The following is a 6,405-nucleotide window of genomic DNA, read 5'->3' on the forward strand; positions in this document are numbered from 1 at the left end:
ATTACAGTCTCCTTCCTGTAGCCATTTTTCTCCACTCTGTTGACTCCAATAGGTCTCTTCTTCTCTATAGGCTAGAAGCAATTGATTCTTAAGAACATAAACATGGGAGGAGGAAGGAAAGGAGGAAGATTGTTCCTGTTCTAAAGCACTATGAAGGTGATTAATTTTATCTAAGGAGTTGGATTGATTTTCCTTTTTCCAATTACTTAAAGCCTTCCTGCATCTTCGTATCTTATCCGAGACTGAGGAGAGAGGAGAATTATTAAACCAAGCAAGGGAAATAGCTTCTTTAACCAGGGGTTTATGTAATAACCGTTTGTCAAATCTAAAGTTCCTTCTGCAAGGATTATTAGAGGATAAAAGTTTGACAAAAACAGGTCGATGATCAGATCCTCGTTTGTCTAAAAATTGCTGATTAGAGGCTGGAAATAAATTAAACCAGTTTTTATTCCCAAAACATCTATCTAGTTTGCTCTGAATCCACAAGTCACTTCTTTTACCTCCCCAAGTGAAGCTGTTACCATGAGAAGGAAGTTCAGTCATTTCGCAGGTTCTGAGCATGTCCGCAAAAGGTAAGAAAGAAGCCTCGCTTCTTCTAGGTCCTCCTACTTTCTCAGCATTGTTCAAAATTTCGTTGAAGTCTCCAAGCATACACCAACTATCTCTCCTTGTTAAACCAATACACATTAGTTTATCCCAAACTAATGGTCGGTAAGCAAACGATGGATCCCCATATACACACGAGACAAAGAAATCTAAGGAACCAAACTTAAGATGAAGGTCTAGTAGATTCTTATCAACATAAAGGAAGTTGATATCCACACTGTTTTTCCAAAATAAAGCTAAACCTCCTCTCTTTCCTATGGGGTTAATAGTAAACACTCTATCATAGCCTAACCATTCCTGAATATCTACCAAAACATTACTATTATTCATAGTTTCCATCAAAAACAAAATCTCAGGGAAATGTTCTTTTCTTATTTCCTTGAGACGAGGAATTGTCAAGTCTTGGAACCGTCCCAATCCTTGACAATTCCAGCACATAATGCTCATTAGATTGCAAACGGTCCCACCTTTGGGACCATCTTTTGATTTGTGTTTCTGGCTACTTTGTGAATCTTATTCGCTTCTACTGAACCTTTTCTTTTACCCAGCAAATTTAATCCTGAACCTAAGGATAATTCAGAATTTATTGGAGAACATGGTAAAGGAATACCTTTTTTGTTTCGTGCTTGCTTAAGAGAATTCTTCCTGGGTGAAGAAGTTATTTTTGCTCTCCCAGAAGTGCTCGCATCCGAGTTGAGAATATCATAAACATAAGAAGAGTTCAACGGAACATCATAAAGGTTTGCTGTGTCTGCAGGATCCCTTGGAGAAATTGAAGGGGGGTTCTTGTTAGGTTCCAAAGTCTGTTCTTGAGTGCCAATTTGAGCTTCTGTTGAATCTTCATACAACATAGGTATAGCTGGGTTGCTCATCTTCTGGATTGGATTTGAGCTGGGTTCTTGAGGAGCTAAGTCTTGCTCAAATTGAAAAGTTGGATCCGGGGAAGTAAAAGAATCTAAAACCGTGGTTCTATCATGCACTAAGTGCTGTAACTCTTTGCCCTGAAATTCTTTTTGCTTCTGAAGATACAAAGGGCACTTCTCTCGTTCATGTGTGAGTCGTTGACAGAAATAGCATCTCTTCTGGATCCTTTCATAATCATATAAGATTGTAACAGCTTCCCCAGATGGAAGAACTATCACTTTGGATCTTCGAAGTGATTTTGAAACATCAAACATAATCTCCGCTCGAACGAAATCCTGATTCTGTGAAATTGATGGATCGTAATCAAGTTGAATAACTGGTCCTGCGACATCTGCAAATACCTTAATTGCTTCCCGCGTGTGATGGTTAACTGGTATATTGCGAATTTGTACCCATATCGGAATAGAGTGGAGGTAAGTAGGCTTAGGTGATTCAACCCATTTAGCAAGGACTATTGTCCACTGGTTATACGTATGCACGCCCAAGCTGAGTATCTTTTCCAAATCATGTTCGTACTGAAAGATGAATTGAAATTTTTCTTTTGAAAGAGCCACTCTTCTAACCCTGTCGTAGATTAACCACTTCCTTGGCATATCCAAAACTATATCCGAGACGTTTTGGCAATCAGGATTGAGAATTCTACCCATTAGACTCATCGAATTTGTAGACTTCAAAGAAAACTGGGGCAGATCCGGTAGACAGAAGGGTTCATCTGCTTCTTCTAGTGACATGGCCTTAATCATGCTATCAATCGATTCAGACATACCTTGGGAATTTTGGTTGATTTCGAGGAAGCAGGCTAATAACAGTAAAGATCTAGAAGAAAAAGAAATCTTGGAAGATCTTGGAGAAACAGAGGGGATGAGAATTAGAAACCCAGAATAAGCGAAACGAGGGTGTAAACAGGTGGAAATCGATCAGGATAAGGGTGTTTTTCTGACAAGATATTTTTTCAGACTGGATAAAAGACTCTATTACACTGAGAGTATACTAAGCCCAAAAAAGGGAAACTTCGATACGTACTAACTTATACAAGGATTATACATGCTGAATAGTCTGCCCTAGTTCGAGTAAATTATACAACTTCATGACTCATGAGATAAAGTTTTTTTTTTTTTTTTGGGTTTAATCTGGTTGATTGAAATTTAATAAAATTTGTGTTGAAATCTAGTTGAAGTTAATTAATTAGCTTGATCATTGTGTTTCAGTTCATTTTAGTTTTAATTCGATTTTCGTTATACTTGGCCCCCAAAGCTAGACTTGTAGTCTTGTTTTCTTTTCATAACCATTTTCTAATTTTTGGAATATACTGTGGTAAATGGACCTTTTGACGTAAAATTGAAACAAAGAAGTGTAGTTTATTGGAGCTAGGATCACCATGAAAGAGTACCAGTTAAAAGAATCTATATAAAAAAAAAAAACTGAAATGACGATGAAAAGTGTTTTTTTTTTTCATTCTTTTTGAAGTGTTGTTGTGTGATTCATATTTCATAGGTTTAAGATGACGTCAATTAAAACAGAAATAAACAATGATAAATACCAAATTAGCATTTATATACATTACTATGATATAACACACAAGTTCGTCTTGTTCCCGAAACTTCATTGCTTAGTTGAATAGATGGACTGAAAACTTTAGTTAATTACCATCTTATGCTTCCCTGTTTTAATTTTTTTTTGCCATGAAACCATATTTATAGGTTTCTAATCTTTGATTGTAACCTAAACTTTTTTCATATCAATGAAATATTTACAATTTAGCAAAAAACACACAAGTTCGTCAACATCAAGTTATCAACCATGCATGCAGCACATGAGATACAGAAGCCATAACAAAAAGAATATTTCCTTTGCATCCCATATTGTCATAACTCGTGACTAGAAAGAATTGCATATCGTTTTGATGATGAGTACATAGCTACACATCATTGAATGTTGGCTCCACTATAGTAATGGGCAAAGAGTAACATTAAGTTCCTTAATTACACCTTATATATCTTAGACTAGAATTTCACAAATTTGGGACTATTAAGACTCAATATTCCGAGTTCGAAAAAAATTACGAATGTAACGAAGAAGTATGAAACGACACAAGTTCGAAACGGTTTTATTTGATGGAGTTTAAGCAAAATGAATAATGAAGATGATATCAAATCACCATCAATTTCTGTCGTATACCACAAAGAACTGAAAAAGTCAGTTAATAGTTAACATTGATTTCAAAACTGATAAACAGTCCTGATTGAAGCATTTGAAATCAATGTTAAGTGTTAACTATTAACTGACTTTTTCAGTTCTTTGTGGTATATACTCACCACCCGACAGAAATACCATATTATATTAGAACAAGATCCACCCCACTAACAACTTTTAAACATGTTTGAATATTGTCAAAAGCTAAGGAAACTTTCAAAAACATATAGGTAGTGAATGGTGACAAAGGAAAAGCAGATTTGAGTTGTTTTTCTTCAAAACCGCACAACATCCACCAATCAACAAGTTTTAAACAAATTTGTGTTTTTTCAACAAAAAAAAAAAATAAAGATTTGCGGAATTGTCCTACAGATCATGTGTTGGACCGCCTTTTGAACATCCACCCTCTTTTACCCAGCGTTTTTCTGAAAACCACAGTACAGTTTTTTTTTTAATATTAAAATAATACTTATTTTATACATGGAGAAACAATTTACAAACCTAAAAAATAATCAACCCAAACCATCAAGTCGATTCAACGATGAATTTAGTGATTTTAATGGCTAAAGAATTGTGGTATGAACTCGATTCAGATATAATCAAAGACTATAAGCTCTCATTATGAAGCAGATCGGACTTGGCTATCGGAGCGGAGAGGAGACCAAGACGAATCGGATGAGTAGGAGCCAATTCAGAGTTAGCAATGTCCTGCACAACCAAAACAAAGCCAAAATCTCACAAACCTAAATCAAACAAAATCAAGTCAAAACGAAAACAGATCGGAGAAATGAGATCAAAACCTGAGCAGCTTTGTAAGCAGTGAGTTCAGCAGCACCTTTCCACTCTTGACCAGATATTAAATAATTTCTTTATTTATTTGGCTATAAACGGTTTGATCAAAAAAAAGGAAATTGGGTGTAAATGGTTTAATTTCAGGTTTAGCTGGTCAATGTTAGATTGGTAAACAGTAAACCGATTAAATGTAATTTTTCTTAGTTTTCACTTATATGTAATTTTTCTTAAAAAATACAGTTTAGGTATCTAAAGCTTTTATTCTTTATGATTGATTTTTAAAAAAATCATTTAGCAATATGTATTCATCATAATAACTTAGGTATATAAAGTTTATAATTATCTGAAAATTATAAGAACAAAACATATAAGAAAAAAATTAAATTGAATCCAATTTAATTATGTTTAAAACATAAATTATTTTTAATTTTAAAGAAAAATATATGTTTAAAAAAATTCTGATTAACAACTGAAATTATTTCTTATTAACAATACCGCTAATAGTTTTTTTCACCAATCAAACATTATAATGTACCGCTTATTTTGCATAAACCGCACTTGTCCCGCAAATACTTTTATCCCGCACGAACCGCAGTTGAACCGTACCGCACTATCAAATTATTAGTTCCGCACTACCAAATCCGCTGTTAACATTCGGACCCATAGATAGGCATGTTGCACTCAACAAAAACCAGTGGAGTACCCAGAGATATTTTTTAGCAGAGGTCATATATTAAATATAGTTACAATAATATTAATTAAAATAAAATTTTATCATGATTTTTCACATACTTGTTAATTCTTTAGGTAATAAAAGAAAACTAAGGCTAATATTATTATTTCTATCAAATAGTTGTTTTGAAATTAGATGTACAAGTAACTTAACAATTTTTAACAGTTTCTACTCTTGAAATCAATTTAAAATATTGGTGAAAAGAATTTTATAAATCTATTTATCATATTTTCTTTAAATATCAGTACATATTCACCTAAATGAGGATTATTTTTTAAAACAAAAAATTGAAGGAGATATTTTTGAAATTGAGCATTTTAAAAAGATTTCACATCTCTTTGTTAGATTTGCAGAGAAATTGAGTATTTTGATGTGGAGCCAGCTCAAAAATTCATAGCTCTAGCCTCTATATGGCGAACAATTTCGTGTGTTTACATTTGTAGCTGATAAAAATTTGGATTAGTCTAGCACTACTTCAAACAATGTAAATCATCATGGTGTTATGTTGAAAGTTATATGTTAAAAATCTTGATTCCACGGTGACAGAGTTGAAAGAGAGATATTTAAACACTTTGGTCCTATTGAATTTGTTGAGTTAGCGCTTGTCCTTGAAACAAAGCAACACAAAGATTTTGATTTTTTCCAACTTAGTAGAACATATTTTCAAATTAATTGGTGCTCTTTTTGTTTGTGGTTCTTACATATATGGGAAAATTATAAATAAAGGATCTTTTTCCAAAAATTTGGCCATCTACATTTTTTTTTCAAAAGTTTGGTTAAATAAGTTTTATGATATAAAATTAGCCAATTATGCCCTTAATTGTTTTTTCAGATAAATTTTGTTGATTTTTTGTCCCCTGAAATTAAGAAAACATCAATTAATCGGTTTTTGGGGCTTCATCGAGTGGGCCTAAATTGTTGTTTTGGGTTTTGACAAAGTAAGGGAAATTGATCGATTGGAAACCAATTAAGGTTAAATTTTTTTCCCAAAAGGGCTAATCGATCACGTTAAGGTATAATGTCGATTTTTCTTAATTTGTTTATCTTCTAAATAATTTAGAATACGCATTCTAAAATGTATTAGAACAAATCTAAACAATAATTACGAAATCTTAACCATAAATTAAGAATATTTAAAAAATATTTAAAATTATTCA

General features: G+C 33.0%; 1 long non-coding RNA gene across 2 annotated transcripts; it reads right to left on the bottom strand.

Annotated features, from left to right (window-relative positions):
* Positions 3,892 to 4,608, bottom strand: LOC104746585. 2 transcript variants are annotated; one of them, XR_760918.2, is made up of 3 exons: positions 4,524 to 4,608; positions 4,247 to 4,431; positions 3,892 to 4,148 (listed from the first exon to the last, which is right to left on the bottom strand). It is a non-coding gene; the product is annotated as an uncharacterized LOC104746585 (long non-coding RNA). The 2 variants fall into 2 exon arrangements; XR_002035423.1 differs by lacking the exon at positions 3,892 to 4,148 and having other exon boundaries at positions 4,225 to 4,431.

This window comes from Camelina sativa, chromosome 15 (assembly GCF_000633955.1).
Source record: "Camelina sativa cultivar DH55 chromosome 15, Cs, whole genome shotgun sequence".
NCBI classification, from domain to species: Eukaryota; Viridiplantae; Streptophyta; class Magnoliopsida; order Brassicales; family Brassicaceae; genus Camelina; species Camelina sativa.